Genomic DNA, 16790 nt, shown 5'->3' on the forward strand with positions numbered 1-16790 from the left:
AGGGAAAAAAAAGGTGCAAAGCAACAAGAAAAAAATATAAAAGTAAATAAATAAAAGGATGAGAGGAAATTCATGAATTGACGCTTAGAATGAATTCGGGTCCAGAAAAGCCAAACTGCTTCACAGGACGTGACAGTTTAAAAGAATAAAGCGAAAGGAACATGGCGGGTGCGATCATACCAGCACTAATGCACCGGATCCCATCAGAACTTCGAAGTTAAGCGTGCTTGGGCGACAGTAGTACCAGGATGGGTGACCCTAGGCCGGTCAACGGGTCGGGTCTACACCCGGATCCGGATCGGATCCCTGAAATTTTTGCGGGTATGGGTAGGGATTTAATTCCGTTATCCGGATCCGGATCCGTTTTTTCAAACAAAAAAACGGGTCGGATACGGAATATAGTATTCCGACCCGTATTAGACCCGGATCCGGATATAAATGATTTAATAATTTATAAAAAATATATATTATCAATATAATTTGATTAGGATGATGTATTTGAGTAAAATCAATTTGATTTATTTTCTTATTTGGTTTTTTCTTTGCATTAGCTAGAAATTTGTTTACAAATATATCTTTTTCTCTTTTTTGTTAGAAATTATAAATTTTGGCAAATTTGTTCGGGTAGACCCGACCCGGATCCGAGACTCGCCGGGTCCGGATCCGGAACACCGAATAAAAGACCCGTCGGGTAAACGGGTCGGATCCGGGTCCGGGTCCGGAATAATGAATTCCGGCCCGGACCCGGCCCGTTGACACCCCTAGGTGACCCCCTGGGAAATCCTCGTGTTGCATCCCTCCCTTTTTTGTTTCGAAATCCAAATTTCCCCTTCGTTCTTTATGCTGTAGTAATTTAGCTCCGTCGGAACGATTGCTTTATATTTTGCTTCTCATCGAAGCATGAAGGCGGATCTGAAGGCGCGAGACAAGTCAGGAACGGTACGGCTGGATCGAAGCCCGGATCGTCGGTCAAAGTTGTCGGCGCAAATGTATAAGCGCAAGCGTGAAGGATCAATTTCAGGATAATTGAGAGTTGCGCGACGAGGGAAAAAAAAATGGTGCAAATCAACAAGAAAAAAATGTAAAAGTAAATAAATAAAAGGATGAGGGGAAATTCTTGAATTGACGCTTAAAATGAATTCGGGTCCAGAAAAGCCACACTGCTTCACAGGACGGGGCAGTTTAAAAGAATAAAGCGAAAGGAACATGGCGGGTGCGATCATACCAGCACTAATGCACCGGATCCCATCAGAACTCCGAAGTTAAGCGTGCTTGGGCGAGAGTAGTACTAGGATGGGTGACCCCCTGGGAAGTCCTCGTGTTGCACCCCTCCCTTTTTTGTTTCGAAATCCAAATTTCCCCTTCGTTCTTTATGCTGTAGTAATTTAGCTCCGTCGGAACGATTGCTTTATATTTTGCTTCTCATCGAAGCATGAAGGCGGATCTGAAGGCGCGAGACAAGTCAGGAACGGTACGGCTGGATCGAAGCCCGGATCGTCGGTCAAAGTTGTCGGCGCAAATGTATAAGCGCAAGCGTGAAGGATCAATTTCAGGATAATTGAGAGTTGTTCGACGAGGGAAAAAAAAGGTGCAAAGCAACAAGAAAAAAATATAAAAGTAAATAAATAAAAGGATGAGAGGAAATTCATGAATTGACGCTTAGAATGAATTCGGGTCCAGAAAAGCCAAACTGCTTCACAGGACGTGACAGTTTAAAAGAATAAAGCGAAAGGAACATGGCGGGTGCGATCATACCAGCACTAATGCACCGGATCCCATCAGAACTTCGAAGTTAAGCGTGCTTGGGCGACAGTAGTACCAGGATGGGTGACCCTAGGCCGGTCAACGGGTCGGGTCTACACCCGGATCCGGATCGGATCCCTGAAATTTTTGCGGGTATGGGTAGGGATTTAATTCCGTTATCCGGATCCGGATCCGTTTTTTCAAACAAAAAAACGGGTCGGATACGGAATATAGTATTCCGACCCGTATTAGACCCGGATCCGGATATAAATGATTTAATAATTTATAAAAAATATATATTATCAATATAATTTGATTAGGATGATGTATTTGAGTAAAATCAATTTGATTTATTTTCTTATTTGGTTTTTTCTTTGCATTAGCTAGAAATTTGTTTACAAATATATCTTTTTCTCTTTTTTGTTAGAAATTATAAATTTTGGCAAATTTGTTCGGGTAGACCCGACCCGGATCCGAGACTCGCCGGGTCCGGATCCGGAACACAGAATAAAAGACCCGTCGGGTAAACGGGTCGGATCCGGGTCCGGGTCCGGAATAATGAATTCCGGCCCGGACCCGGCCCGTTGACACCCCTAGGTGACCCCCTGGGAAATCCTCGTGTTGCACCCCTCCCTTTTTTGTTTCGAAATCCAAATTTCCCCTTCGCTCTTTATGCTGTAGTAATTTAGCTCCGTCGGAACGATTGCTTTATATTTTGCTTCTCATCGAAGCATGAAGGCGGATCTGAAGGCGCGAGACAAGTCAGGAACGGTACGGCTGGATCGAAGCCCGGATCGTCGGTCAAAGTTGTCGGCGCAAATGTATAAGCGCAAGCGTGAAGGATCAATTTCAGGATAATTGAGAGTTGCGCGACGAGGGAAAAAAAAATGGTGCAAATCAACAAGAAAAAAATGTAAAAGTAAATAAATAAAAGGATGAGGGGAAATTCTTGAATTGACGCTTAGAATGAATTCGGGTCCAGAAAAGCCACACTGCTTCACAGGACGGGGCAGTTTAAAAGAATAAAGCGAAAGGAACATGGCGGGTGCGATCATACCAGCACTAATGCACCGGATCCCATCAGAACTCCGAAGTTAAGCGTGCTTGGGCGATAGTAGTACTAGGATGGGTGACCCCCTGGGAAGTCCTCGTGTTGCAACCCTCCCTTTTTTGTTTCGAAATCCAAATTTCCCCTTCGTTCTTTATGCTGTAGTAATTTAGCTCCGTCGGAACGATTGCTTTATATTTTGCTTCTCATCGAAGCATGAAGGCGGATCTGAAGGCGCGAGACAAGTCAGGAACGGTACGGCTGGATCGAAACCCGGATCGTCGGTCAAAGTTGTCGGCGCAAATGTATAAGCGCAAGCGTGAAGGATCAATTTCAGGATAATTGAGAGTTGTTCGACGAGAGAAAAAAAAGGTGCAAAGCAACAAGAAAAAAATATAAAAGTAAATAAATAAAAGGATGAGAGGAAATTCATGAATTGACGCTTAGAATGAATTCGGGTCCAAAAAAGCCAAACTGCTTCACAGGACGTGGCAGTTTAAAAGAATAAAGCGAAAGGAACATGGCGGGTGCGATCATACCAGCACTAATGCACCGGATCCCATCAGAACTTCGAAGTTAAGCGTGCTTGGGCGACAGTAGTACTAGGATGGGTGACCCTAGGCCGGTCAACGGGTCGGGTCTACACCCGGATCCGGATCGGATCCCTAAAATTTTTGCGGGTATGGGTAGGGATTTAATTCCGTTATCCGGATCCGGATCCGTTTTTTCAAACAAAAAAACGGGTCGGATACGGAATATAGTATTCCGACCCGTATTAGACCCGGATCCGGATATAAATGATTTAATAATTTATAAAAAATATATATTATCAATATAATTTGATTAGGATGATGTATTTGAGTAAAATCAATTTGATTTATTTTCTTATTTGGTTTTTTCTTTGCATTAGCTAGAAATTTGTTTACAAATATATCTTTTTCTCTTTTTTGTTAGAAATTATAAATTTTGACAAATTTGTTCGGGTAGACCCGACCCGGATCCGAGACTCGCCGGGTCCGGATCCGGAACACCGAATAAAAGACCCGTCGGGTAAACTGGTCGGATCCGGGTCCGGGTCCGGAATAATGAATTCCGGCCCGGACCCCGGCCCGTTGACACCCCTAGGTGACCCCCTGGGAAATCCTCGTGTTGCACCCCTCCCTTTTTTGTTTCGAAATCCAAATTTCCCCTTCGTTCTTTATGCTGTAGTAATTTAGCTCCGTCGGAACGATTGCTTTATATTTTGCTTCTCATCGAAGCATGAAGGCGGATCTGAAGGCGCGAGACAAGTCAGGAACGGTACGGCTGGATCGAAGCCCGGATCGTCGGTCAAAGTTGTCGGCGCAAATGTATAAGCGCAAGCGTGAAGGATCAATTTCAGGATAATTGAGAGTTGCGCGACGAGGGAAAAAAAAATGGTGCAAATCAACAAGAAAAAAATGTAAAAGTAAATAAATAAAAGGATGAGGGGAAATTCTTGAATTGACGCTTAAAATGAATTCGGGTCCAGAAAAGCCACACTGCTTCACAGGACGGGGCAGTTTAAAAGAATAAAGCGAAAGGAACATGGCGGGTGCGATCATACCAGCACTAATGCACCGGATCCCATCAGAACTCCGAAGTTAAGCGTGCTTGGGCGAGAGTAGTACTAGGATGGGTGACCCCCTGGGAAGTCCTCGTGTTGCACCCCTCCCTTTTTTGTTTCGAAATCCAAATTTCCCCTTCGTTCTTTATGCTGTAGTAATTTAGCTCCGTCGGAACGATTGCTTTATATTTTGCTTCTCATCGAAGCATGAAGGCGGATCTGAAGGCGCGAGACAAGTCAGGAACGGTACGGCTGGATCGAAGCCCGGATCGTCGGTCAAAGTTGTCGGCGCAAATGTATAAGCGCAAGCGTGAAGGATCAATTTCAGGATAATTGAGACTTGTTCGACGAGGGAAAAAAAAGGTGCAAAGCAACAAGAAAAAAATATAAAAGTAAATAAATAAAAGGATGAGAGGAAATTCATGAATTGACGCTTAGAATGAATTCGGGTCCAGAAAAGCCAAACTGCTTCACAGGACGTGACAGTTTAAAAGAATAAAGCGAAAGGAACATGGCGGGTGCGATCATACCAGCACTAATGCACCGGATCCCATCAGAACTTCGAAGTTAAGCGTGCTTGGGCGACAGTAGTACTAGGATGGGTGATCCTAGGCCGGTCAACGGGTCGGGTCTACACCCGGATCCGGATCGGATCCCTGAAATTTTTGCGGGTATGGGTAGGGATTTAATTCCGTTATCCGGATCCGGATCCGTTTTTTCAAACAAAAAAACGGGTCGGATACGGAATATAGTATTCCGACCCGTATTAGACCCGGATCCGGATATAAATGATTTAATAATTTATAAAAAATATATATTATCAATATAATTTGATTAGGATGATGTATTTGAGTAAAATCAATTTGATTTATTTTCTTATTTGGTTTTTTCTTTGCATTAGCTAGAAATTTGTTTACAAATATATCTTATTCTCTTTTTTGTTAGAAATCATAAATTTTGGCAAATTTGATCGGGTAGACCCGACCCGGATCCGAGACTCGCCGGGTCCGGATCCGAAACACCGAATAAAATACCCGTCGGGTAAACGGGTCGGATCCGGGTCCGGGTCCGAAATAATGAATTCCGACCCGGACCCGGCCCGTTGACACCCCTAGGTGACCCCCTGGGAAATCCTCGTGTTGCACCCCTCCCTTTTTTGTTTCGAAATCCAAATTTCCCCTTCGTTCTTTATGCTGTAGTAATTTAGCTCCGTCGGAACGATTGCTTTATATTTTGCTTCTCATCGAAGCATGAAGGCGGATCTGAAGGCGCGAGACAAGTCAGGAACGGTACGGCTGGAGCGAAGCCAGGATCGTCGGTCAAAGTTGTCGGCGCAAATGTATAAGCGCAAGCGTGAATGATCAATTTCAGGATAATTGAGAGTTGCGCGACGAGGGAAAAAAAATGGTGCAAATCAACAAGAAAAAAATGTAAAAGTAAATAAATAAAAGGATGAGGGGAAATTCTTGAATTGACGCTTAAAATGAATTCGGGTCCAGAAAAGCCACACTGCTTCACAGGACGGGGCAGTTTAAAAGAATAAAGCGAAAGGAACATGGCGGGTGCGATCATACCAGCACTAATGCACCGGATCCCATCAGAACTCCGAAGTTAAGCGTGCTTGGGCGAGAGTAGTACTAGGATGGGTGACCCCCTGGGAAGTCCTCTTGTTGCACCCCTCCCTTTTTTGTTTCGAAATCCAAATTTCCCCTTCGTTCTTTATGCTGTAGTAATTTAGCTCCGTCGGAACGATTGCTTTATATTTTGCTTCTCATCGAAGCATGAAGGCGGATCTGAAGGCGCGAGACAAGTCAGGAACGGTACGGCTGGATCGAAGCCCGGATCGTCGGTCAAAGTTGTCGGCGCAAATGTATAAGCGCAAGCGTGAAGGATCAATTTCAGGATAATTGAGAGTTGTTCGACGAGGGAAAAAAAAGGTGCAAAGCAACAAGAAAAAAATATAAAAGTAAATAAATAAAAGGATGAGAGGAAATTCATGAATTGACGCTTAGAATGAATTCGGGTCCAGAAAAGCCAAACTGCTTCACAGGACGTGACAGTTTAAAAGAATAAAGCGAAAGGAACATGGCGGGTGCGATCATACCAGCACTAATGCACCGGATCCCATCAGAACTTCGAAGTTAAGCGTGCTTGGGCGACAGTAGTACCAGGATGGGTGACCCTAGGCCGGTCAACGGGTCGGGTCTACACCCGGATCCGGATCGGATCCCTGAAATTTTTGCGGGTATGGGTAGGGATTTAATTCCGTTATCCGGATCCGGATCCGTTTTTTCAAACAAAAAAACGGGTCGGATACGGAATATAGTATTCCGACCCGTATTGGACCCGGATCCGGATATAAATGATTTAATAATTTATAAAAAATATATATTATCAATATAATTTGATTAGGATGATGTATTTGAGTAAAATCAATTTGATTTATTTTCGTATTTGGTTTTTTCTTTGCATTAGCTAGAAATTTGTTTACAAATATATCTTTTTCTCTTTTTTGTTAGAAATTATAAATTTTGGCAAATTTGTTCGGGTAGACCCGACCCGGATCCGAGACTCGCCGGGTCCGGATCCGGAACACAGAATAAAAGACCCGTCGGGTAAACGGGTCGGATCCGGGTCCGGGTCCGGAATAATGAATTCCGGCCCGGACCCGGCCCGTTGACACCCCTAGGTGACCCCCTGGGAAATCCTCGTGTTGCACCCCTCCCTTTTTTGTTTCGAAATCCAAATTTCCCCTTCGTTCTTTATGCTGTAGTAATTTAGCTCCGTCGGAACGATTGCTTTATATTTTGCTTCTCATCGAAGCATGAAGGCGGATCTGAAGGCGCGAGACAAGTCAGGAACGGTACGGCTGGATCGAAGCCCGGATCGTCGGTCAAAGTTGTCGGCGCAAATGTATAAGCGCAAGCGTGAAGGATCAATTTCAGGATAATTGAGAGTTGCGCGACGAGGGAAAAAAAAATGGTGCAAATCAACAAGAAAAAAATGTAAAAGTAAATAAATAAAAGGATGAGGGGAAATTCTTGAATTGACGCTTAAAATGAATTCGGGTCCAGAAAAGCCACACTGCTTCACAGGACGGGGCAGTTTAAAAGAATAAAGCGAAAGGAACATGGCGGGTGCGATCATACCAGCACTAATGCACCGGATCCCATCAGAACTCCGAAGTTAAGCGTGCTTGGGCGAGAGTAGTACTAGGATGGGTGACCCCCTGGGAAGTCCTCGTGTTGCACCCCTCCCTTTTTTGTTTCGAAATCCAAATTTCCCCTTCGTTCTTTATGCTGTAGTAATTTAGCTCCGTCGGAACGATTGCTTTAAATTTTGCTTCTCATCGAAGCATGAAGGCGGATCTGAAGGCGCGAGACAAGTCAGGAACGGTACGGCTGGATCGAAGCCCGGATCGTCGGTCAAAGTTGTCGGCGCAAATGTATAAGCGCAAGCGTGAAGGATCAATTTCAGGATAATTGAGACTTGTTCGACGAGGGAAAAAAAAGGTGCAAAGCAACAAGAAAAAAATATAAAAGTAAATAAATAAAAGGATGAGAGGAAATTCATGAATTGACGCTTAGAATGAATTCGGGTCCAGAAAAGCCAAACTGCTTCACAGGACGTGACAGTTTAAAAGAATAAAGCGAAAGGAACATGGCGGGTGCGATCATACCAGCACTAATGCACCGGATCCCATCAGAACTTCGAAGTTAAGCGTGCTTGGGCGACAGTAGTACTAGGATGGGTGATCCTAGGCCGGTCAACGGGTGGGGTCTGAATCCGGATCGGATCCCTGAAATTTTTGCGGGTATGGGTAGGGATTTAATTCCGTTATCCGGATCCGGATCCGTTTTTTCAAACAAAAAAACGGGTCGGATACGGAATATAGTATTCCGACCCGTATTAGACCCGGATCCGGATATAAATGATTTAATAATTTATAAAAAATATATATTATCAATATAATTTGATTAGGATGATGTATTTGAGTAAAATCAATTTGATTTATTTTCTTATTTGGTTTTTTCTTTGCATTAGCTAGAAATTTGTTTACAAATATATCTTTTTCTCTTTTTTGTTAGAAATTATAAATTTTGGCAAATTTGTTCGGGTAGACCCGACCCGGATCCGAGACTCGCCGGGTCCGGATCCGGAACACCGAATAAAAGACCCGTCGGGTAAACGGGTCGGATCCGGGTCCGGGTCCGGAATAATGAATTCCGGCCCGGACCCGGCCCGTTGACACCCCTAGGTGACCCCCTGGGAAATCCTCGTGTTGCACCCCTCCCTTTTTTGTTTCGAAATCCAAATTTCCCCTTCGTTCTTTATGCTGTAGTAATTTAGCTCCGTCGGAACGATTGCTTTATATTTTGCTTCTCATCGAAGCATGAAGGCGGATCTGAAGGCGCGAGACAAGTCAGGAACGGTACGGCTGGATCGAAGCCCAGATCGTCGGTCAAAGTTGTCGGCGCAAATGTATAAGCGCAAGCGTGAAGGATCAATTTCAGGATAATTGAGAGTTGCGCGACGAAGTAAAAAAAAATGGTGCAAATCAACAAGAAAAAAATGTAAAAGTAAATAAATAAAAGGATGAGGGGAAATTCTTGAATTGACGCTTAAAATGAATTCGGGTCCAGAAAAGCCACACTGCTTCACAGGACGGGGCAGTTTAAAAGAATAAAGCGAAAGGAACATGGCGGGTGCGATCATACCAGCACTAATGCACCGGATCCCATCAGAACTCCGAAGTTAAGCGTGCTTGGGCGAGAGTAGTACTAGGATGGGTGACCCCCTGGGAAGTCCTCGTGTTGCACCCCTCCCTTTTTTGTTTCGAAATCCAAATTTCCCCTTCGTTCTTTATGCTGTAGTAATTTAGCTCCGTCGGAACGATTGCTTTATATTTTGCTTCTCATCGAAGCATGAAGGCGGATCTGAAGGCGCGAGACAAGTCAGGAACGGTACGGCTGGATCGAAGCCCGGATCGTCGGTCAAAGTTGTCGGCGCAAATGTATAAGCGCAAGCGTGAAGGATCAATTTCAGGATAATTGAGACTTGTTCGACGAGGGAAAAAAAAGGTGCAAAGCAACAAGAAAAAAATATAAAAGTAAATAAATAAAAGGATGAGAGGAAATTCATGAATTGACGCTTAGAATGAATTCGGGTCCAGAAAAGCCAAACTGCTTCACAGGACGTGACAGTTTAAAAGAATAAAGCGAAAGGAACATGGCGGGTGCGATCATACCAGCACTAATGCACCGGATCCCATCAGAACTTCGAAGTTAAGCGTGCTTGGGCGACAGTAGTACCAGGATGGGTGACCCTAGGCCGGTCAACGGGTCGGGTCTACACCCGGATCCGGATCGGATCCCTGAAATTTTTGCGGGTATGGGTAGGGATTTAATTCCGTTATCCGGATCCGGATCCGTTTTTTCAAACAAAAAAACGGGTCGGATACGGAATATAGTATTCCGACCCGTATTGGACCCGGATCCGGATATAAATGATTTAATAATTTATAAAAAATATATATTATCAATATAATTTGATTAGGATGATGTATTTGAGTAAAATCAATTTGATTTATTTTCTTATTTGGTTTTTTCTTTGCATTAGCTAGAAATTTGTTTACAAATATATCTTTTTCTCTTTTTTGTTAGAAATTATAAATTTTGGCAAATTTGTTCGGGTAGACCCGACCCGGATCCGAGACTCGCCGGGTCCGGATCCGGAACACCGAATAAAAGACCCGTCGGGTAAACTGGTCGGATCCGGGTCCGGGTCCGGAATAATGAATTCCGGCCCGGACCCGGCCCGTTGACACCCCTAGGTGACCCCCTGGGAAATCCTCGTGTTGCACCCCTCCCTTTTTTGTTTCGAAATCCAAATTTCCCCTTCGTTCTTTATGCTGTAGTAATTTAGCTCCGTCGGAACGATTGCTTTATATTTTGCTTCTCATCGAAGCATGAAGGCGGATCTGAAGGCGCGAGACAAGTCAGGAACGGTACGGCTGGAGCGAAGCCAGGATCGTCGGTCAAAGTTGTCGGCGCAAATGTATAAGCGCAAGCGTGAAGGATCAATTTCAGGATAATTGAGAGTTGCGCGACGAGGGAAAAAAAATGGTGCAAATCAACAAGAAAAAAATGTAAAAGTAAATAAATAAAAGGATGAGAGGAAATTCTTGAATTGACGCTTAAAATGAATTCGGGTCCAGAAAAGCCACACTGCTTCACAGGACGGGGCAGTTTAAAAGAATAAAGCGAAAGGAACATGGCGGGTGCGATCATACCAGCACTAATGCACCGGATCCCATCAGAACTCCGAAGTTAAGCGTGCTTGGGCGAGAGTAGTACTAGGATGGGTGACCCCCTGGGAAGTCCTCTTGTTGCACCCCTCCCTTTTTTGTTTCGAAATCCAAATTTCCCCTTCGTTCTTTATGCTGTAGTAATTTAGCTCCGTCGGAACGATTGCTTTATATTTTGCTTCTCATCGAAGCATGAAGGCGGATCTGAAGGCGCGAGACAAGTCAGGAACGGTACGGCTGGATCGAAGCCCGGATCGTCGGTCAAAGTTGTCGGCGCAAATGTATAAGCGCAAGCGTGAAGGATCAATTTCAGGATAATTGAGAGTTGTTCGACGAGGGAAAAAAAAGGTGCAAAGCAACAAGAAAAAAATATAAAAGTAAATAAATAAAAGGATGAGAGGAAATTCATGAATTGACGCTTAGAATGAATTCGGGTCCAGAAAAGCCAAACTGCTTCACAGGACGTGACAGTTTAAAAGAATAAAGCGAAAGGAACATGGCGGGTGCGATCATACCAGCACTAATGCACCGGATCCCATCAGAACTTCGAAGTTAAGCGTGCTTGGGCGACAGTAGTACCAGGATGGGTGACCCTAGGCCGGTCAACGGGTCGGGTCTACACCCGGATCCGGATCGGATCCCTGAAATTTTTGCGGGTATGGGTAGGGATTTAATTCCGTTATCCGGATCCGGATCCGTTTTTTCAAACAAAAAAACGGGTCGGATACGGAATATAGTATTCCGACCCGTATTGGACCCGGATCCGGATATAAATGATTTAATAATTTATAAAAAATATATATTATCAATATAATTTGATTAGGATGATGTATTTGAGTAAAATCAATTTGATTTATTTTCTTATTTGGTTTTTTCTTTGCATTAGCTAGAAATTTGTTTACAAATATATCTTTTTCTCTTTTTTGTTAGAAATTATAAATTTTGGCAAATTTGTTCGGGTAGACCCGACCCGGATCCGAGACTCGCCGGGTCCGGATCCGGAACACCGAATAAAAGACCCGTCGGGTAAACGGGTCGGATCCGGGTCCGGGTCCGGAATAATGAATTCCGGCCCGGACCCGGCCCGTTGACACCCCTAGGTGACCCCCTGGGAAATCCTCGTGTTGCATCCCTCCCTTTTTTGTTTCGAAATCCAAATTTCCCGTTCGTTCTTTATGCTGTAGTAATTTAGCTCCGTCGGAACGATTGCTTTATATTTTGCTTCTCATCGAAGCATGAAGGCGGATCTGAAGGCGCGAGACAAGTCAGGAACGGTACGGCTGGATCGAAGCCCGGATCGTCGGTCAAAGTTGTCGGCGCAAATGTTTAAGCGCAAGCGTGAAGGATCAATTTCAGGATAATTGAGAGTTGCGCGACGAGGGAAAAAAAAATGGTGCAAATCAACAAGAAAAAAATGTAAAAGTAAATAAATAAAAGGATGAGGGGAAATTCTTGAATTGACGCTTAAAATGAATTCGGGTCCAGAAAAGCCACACTGCTTCACAGGACGGGGCAGTTTAAAAGAATAAAGCGAAAGGAACATGGCGGGTGCGATCATACCAGCACTAATGCACCGGATCCCATCAGAACTCCGAAGTTAAGCGTGCTTGGGCGAGAGTAGTACTAGGATGGGTGACCCCCTGGGAAGTCCTCGTGTTGCACCCCTCCCTTTTTTGTTTCGAAATCCAAATTTCCCCTTCGTTCTTTATGCTGTAGTAATTTAGCTCCGTCGGAACGATTGCTTTATATTTTGCTTCTCATCGAAGCATGAAGGCGGATCTGAAGGCGCGAGACAAGTCAGGAACGGTACGGCTGGATCGAAGCCCGGATCGTCGGTCAAAGTTGTCGGCGCAAATGTATAAGCGCAAGCGTGAAGGATCAATTTCAGGATAATTGAGAGTTGTTCGACGAGGGAAAAAAAAGGTGCAAAGCAACAAGAAAAAAATATAAAAGTAAATAAATAAAAGGATGAGAGGAAATTCATGAATTGACGCTTAGAATGAATTCGGGTCCAGAAAAGCCAAACTGCTTCACAGGACGTGACAGTTTAAAAGAATAAAGCGAAAGGAACATGGCGGGTGCGATCATACCAGCACTAATGCACCGGATCCCATCAGAACTTCGAAGTTAAGCGTGCTTGGGCGACAGTAGTACCAGGATGGGTGACCCTAGGCCGGTCAACGGGTCGGGTCTACACCCGGATCCGGATCGGAATCCCTGAAATTTTTGCGGGTATGGGTAGGGATTTAATTCCGTTATCCGGATCCGGATCCGTTTTTTCAAACAAAAAAACGGGTCGGATACGGAATATAGTATTCCGACCCGTATTAGACCCGGATCCGGATATAAATGATTTAATAATTTATAAAAAATATATATTATCAATATAATTTGATTAGGATGATGTATTTGAGTAAAATCAATTTGATTTATTTTCTTATTTGGTTTTTTCTTTGCATTAGCTAGAAATTTGTTTACAAATATATCTTTTTCTCTTTTTTGTTAGAAATTATAAATTTTGGCAAATTTGTTCGGGTAGACCCGACCCGGATCCGAGACTCGCCGGGTCCGGATCCGGAACACAGAATAAAAGACCCGTCGGGTAAACGGGTCGGATCCGGGTCCGGGTCCGGAATAATGAATTCCGGCCCGGACCCGGCCCGTTGACACCCCTAGGTGACCCCCTGGGAAATCCTCGTGTTGCACCCCTCCCTTTTTTGTTTCGAAATCCAAATTTCCCCTTCGCTCTTTATGCTGTAGTAATTTAGCTCCGTCGGAACGATTGCTTTATATTTTGCTTCTCATCGAAGCATGAAGGCGGATCTGAAGGCGCGAGACAAGTCAGGAACGGTACGGCTGGATCGAAGCCCGGATCGTCGGTCAAAGTTGTCGGCGCAAATGTATAAGCGCAAGCGTGAAGGATCAATTTCAGGATAATTGAGAGTTGCGCGACGAGGGAAAAAAAAATGGTGCAAATCAACAAGAAAAAAATGTAAAAGTAAATAAATAAAAGGATGAGGGGAAATTCTTGAATTGACGCTTAGAATGAATTCGGGTCCAGAAAAGCCACACTGCTTCACAGGACGGGGCAGTTTAAAAGAATAAAGCGAAAGGAACATGGCGGGTGCGATCATACCAGCACTAATGCACCGGATCCCATCAGAACTCCGAAGTTAAGCGTGCTTGGGCGATAGTAGTACTAGGATGGGTGACCCCCTGGGAAGTCCTCGTGTTGCACCCCTCCCTTTTTTGTTTCGAAATCCAAATTTCCCCTTCGTTCTTTATGCTGTAGTAATTTAGCTCCGTCGGAACGATTGCTTTATATTTTGCTTCTCATCGAAGCATGAAGGCGGATCTGAAGGCGCGAGACAAGTCAGGAACGGTACGGCTGGATCGAAACCCGGATCGTCGGTCAAAGTTGTCGGCGCAAATGTATAAGCGCAAGCGTGAAGGATCAATTTCAGGATAATTGAGAGTTGTTCGACGAGAGAAAAAAAAGGTGCAAAGCAACAAGAAAAAAATATAAAAGTAAATAAATAAAAGGATGAGAGGAAATTCATGAATTGACGCTTAGAATGAATTCGGGTCCAAAAAAGCCAAACTGCTTCACAGGACGTGGCAGTTTAAAAGAATAAAGCGAAAGGAACATGGCGGGTGCGATCATACCAGCACTAATGCACCGGATCCCATCAGAACTTCGAAGTTAAGCGTGCTTGGGCGACAGTAGTACTAGGATGGGTGACCCTAGGCCGGTCAACGGGTCGGGTCTACACCCGGATCCGGATCGGATCCCTGAAATTTTTGCGGGTATGGGTAGGGATTTAATTCCGTTATCCGGATCCGGATCCGTTTTTTCAAACAAAAAAACGGGTCGGATACGGAATATAGTATTCCGACCCGTATTAGACCCGGATCCGGATATAAATGATTTAATAATTTATAAAAAATATATATTATCAATATAATTTGATTAGGATGATGTATTTGAGTAAAATCAATTTGATTTATTTTCTTATTTGGTTTTTTCTTTGCATTAGCTAGAAATTTGTTTACAAATATATCTTTTTCTCTTTTTTGTTAGAAATTATAAATTTTGGCAAATTTGTTCGGGTAGACCCGACCCGGATCCGAGACTCGCCGGGTCCGGATCCGGAACACCGAATAAAAGACCCGTCGGGTAAACGGGTCGGATCCGGGTCCGGGTCCGGAATAATGAATTCCGGCCCGGACCCCGGCCCGTTGACACCCCTAGGTGACCCCCTGGGAAATCCTCGTGTTGCACCCCTCCCTTTTTTGTTTCGAAATCCAAATTTCCCCTTCGTTCTTTATGCTGTAGTAATTTAGCTCCGTCGGAACGATTGCTTTATATTTTGCTTCTCATCGAAGCATGAAGGCGGATCTGAAGGCGCGAGACAAGTCAGGAACGGTACGGCTGGATCGAAGCCCGGATCGTCGGTCAAAGTTGTCGGCGCAAATGTATAAGCGCAAGCGTGAAGGATCAATTTCAGGATAATTGAGAGTTGCGCGACGAGGGAAAAAAAAATGGTGCAAATCAACAAGAAAAAAATGTAAAAGTAAATAAATAAAAGGATGAGGGGAAATTCTTGAATTGACGCTTAGAATGAATTCGGGTCCAGAAAAGCCACACTGCTTCACAGGACGGGGCAGTTTAAAAGAATAAAGCGAAAGGAACATGGCGGGTGCGATCATACCAGCACTAATGCACCGGATCCCATCAGAACTCCGAAGTTAAGCGTGCTTGGGCGAGAGTAGTACTAGGATGGGTGACCCCCTGGGAAGTCCTCGTGTTGCACCCCTCCCTTTTTTGTTTCGAAATCCAAATTTCCCCTTCGTTCTTTATGCTGTAGTAATTTAGCTCCGTCGGAACGATTGCTTTATATTTTGCTTCTCATCGAAGCATGAAGGCGGATCTGAAGGCGCGAGACAAGTCAGGAACGGTACGGCTGGATCGAAGCCCGGATCGTCGGTCAAAGTTGTCGGCGCAAATGTATAAGCGCAAGCGTGAAGGATCAATTTCAGGATAATTGAGAGTTGTTCGACGAGGGAAAAAAAAGGTGCAAAGCAACAAGAAAAAAATATAAAAGTAAATAAATAAAAGGATGAGAGGAAATTCATGAATTGACGCTTAGAATGAATTCGGGTCCAGAAAAGCCAAACTGCTTCACAGGACGTGACAGTTTAAAAGAATAAAGCGAAAGGAACATGGCGGGTGCGATCATACCAGCACTAATGCACCGGATCCCATCAGAACTTCGAAGTTAAGCGTGCTTGGGCGACAGTAGTACCAGGATGGGTGACCCTAGGCCGGTCAACGGGTCGGGTCTACACCCGGATCCGGATCGGATCCCTGAAATTTTTGCGGGTATGGGTAGGGATTTAATTCCGTTATCCGGATCCGGATCCGTTTTTTCAAACAAAAAAACGGGTCGGATACGGAATATAGTATTCCGACCCGTATTGGACCCGGATCCGGATATAAATGATTCAATAATTTATAAAAAATATATATTATCAATATAATTTGATTAGGATGATGTATTTGAGTAAAATCAATTTGATTTATTTTCTTATTTGGTTTTTTCTTTGCATTAGCTAGAAATTTGTTTACAAATATATCTTTTTCTCTTTTTTGTTAGAAATTATAAATTTTGGCAAATTTGTTCGGGTAGACCCGACCCGGATCCGAGACTCGCCGGGTCCGGATCCGGAACACAGAATAAAAGACCCGTCGGGTAAACGGGTCGGATCCGGGTCCGGGTCCGGAATAATGAATTCCGGCCCGGACCCGGCCCGTTGACACCCCTAGGTGACCCCCTGGGAAATCCTCGTGTTGCACCCCTCCCTTTTTTGTTTCGAAATCCAAATTTCCCCTTCGCTCTTTATGCTGTAGTAATTTAGCTCCGTCGGAACGATTGCTTTATATTTTGCTTCTCATCGAAGCATGAAGGCGGATCTGAAGGCGCGAGACAAGTCAGGAACGGTACGGCTGGATCGAAGCCCGGATCGTCGGTCAAAGTTGTCGGCGCAAATGTATAAGCGCAAGCGTGAAGGATCAATTTCAGGATAATTGAGAGTTGTTCGACGAG

The 16790-nt window shown here is 44.3% G+C and overlaps 10 non-coding genes and 10 pseudogenes across 10 annotated transcripts; all 20 read left to right on the forward strand.

Annotated features, from left to right (window-relative positions):
* Positions 1–166: 166 nt before the first annotated feature.
* Positions 167–284, forward strand: LOC140020324 (5S ribosomal RNA; annotated as a pseudogene).
* Positions 285–1211: 927 nt separating this feature from the next.
* LOC140017406 (5S ribosomal RNA) lies at positions 1212–1330 on the forward strand. Its single transcript, XR_011823715.1, has one exon. It is a non-coding gene; the product is annotated as a 5S ribosomal RNA (ribosomal RNA).
* A 411-nt stretch (positions 1331–1741) lies between these two features.
* Positions 1742–1859, forward strand: LOC140020325 (5S ribosomal RNA; annotated as a pseudogene).
* Positions 1860–2786: 927 nt separating this feature from the next.
* LOC140018053 (5S ribosomal RNA) lies at positions 2787–2905 on the forward strand. Its single transcript, XR_011824355.1, has one exon. It is a non-coding gene; the product is annotated as a 5S ribosomal RNA (ribosomal RNA).
* A 411-nt stretch (positions 2906–3316) lies between these two features.
* On the forward strand, positions 3317–3434 carry LOC140019868 (5S ribosomal RNA; annotated as a pseudogene).
* Positions 3435–4362: 928 nt separating this feature from the next.
* Positions 4363–4481, forward strand: LOC140017407 (5S ribosomal RNA). Its single transcript, XR_011823716.1, has one exon. It is a non-coding gene; the product is annotated as a 5S ribosomal RNA (ribosomal RNA).
* Positions 4482–4892: 411 nt separating this feature from the next.
* Positions 4893–5010, forward strand: LOC140020621 (5S ribosomal RNA; annotated as a pseudogene).
* A 926-nt stretch (positions 5011–5936) lies between these two features.
* Positions 5937–6055, forward strand: LOC140017944 (5S ribosomal RNA). The gene has a single exon (XR_011824249.1). It is a non-coding gene; the product is annotated as a 5S ribosomal RNA (ribosomal RNA).
* Positions 6056–6466: 411 nt separating this feature from the next.
* On the forward strand, positions 6467–6584 carry LOC140020326 (5S ribosomal RNA; annotated as a pseudogene).
* Positions 6585–7511: 927 nt separating this feature from the next.
* On the forward strand, positions 7512–7630 carry LOC140017409 (5S ribosomal RNA). Its single transcript, XR_011823718.1, has one exon. It is a non-coding gene; the product is annotated as a 5S ribosomal RNA (ribosomal RNA).
* A 1450-nt stretch (positions 7631–9080) lies between these two features.
* On the forward strand, positions 9081–9199 carry LOC140017410 (5S ribosomal RNA). The gene has a single exon (XR_011823719.1). It is a non-coding gene; the product is annotated as a 5S ribosomal RNA (ribosomal RNA).
* Positions 9200–9610: 411 nt separating this feature from the next.
* LOC140020327 (5S ribosomal RNA) lies at positions 9611–9728 on the forward strand (annotated as a pseudogene).
* Positions 9729–10654: 926 nt separating this feature from the next.
* Positions 10655–10773, forward strand: LOC140017945 (5S ribosomal RNA). The gene has a single exon (XR_011824250.1). It is a non-coding gene; the product is annotated as a 5S ribosomal RNA (ribosomal RNA).
* A 411-nt stretch (positions 10774–11184) lies between these two features.
* LOC140020328 (5S ribosomal RNA) lies at positions 11185–11302 on the forward strand (annotated as a pseudogene).
* Positions 11303–12229: 927 nt separating this feature from the next.
* LOC140017411 (5S ribosomal RNA) lies at positions 12230–12348 on the forward strand. Its single transcript, XR_011823720.1, has one exon. It is a non-coding gene; the product is annotated as a 5S ribosomal RNA (ribosomal RNA).
* Positions 12349–12759: 411 nt separating this feature from the next.
* Positions 12760–12877, forward strand: LOC140020329 (5S ribosomal RNA; annotated as a pseudogene).
* A 928-nt stretch (positions 12878–13805) lies between these two features.
* LOC140017867 (5S ribosomal RNA) lies at positions 13806–13924 on the forward strand. Its single transcript, XR_011824173.1, has one exon. It is a non-coding gene; the product is annotated as a 5S ribosomal RNA (ribosomal RNA).
* A 411-nt stretch (positions 13925–14335) lies between these two features.
* Positions 14336–14453, forward strand: LOC140019869 (5S ribosomal RNA; annotated as a pseudogene).
* Positions 14454–15381: 928 nt separating this feature from the next.
* Positions 15382–15500, forward strand: LOC140017412 (5S ribosomal RNA). Its single transcript, XR_011823721.1, has one exon. It is a non-coding gene; the product is annotated as a 5S ribosomal RNA (ribosomal RNA).
* A 411-nt stretch (positions 15501–15911) lies between these two features.
* LOC140020331 (5S ribosomal RNA) lies at positions 15912–16029 on the forward strand (annotated as a pseudogene).
* The last annotated feature ends 761 nt before the right edge of the window (positions 16030–16790 follow it).

Source organism: Coffea arabica, chromosome 11c (assembly GCF_036785885.1).
Source record: "Coffea arabica cultivar ET-39 chromosome 11c, Coffea Arabica ET-39 HiFi, whole genome shotgun sequence".
NCBI lineage: Eukaryota > Viridiplantae > Streptophyta > Magnoliopsida > Gentianales > Rubiaceae > Coffea > Coffea arabica.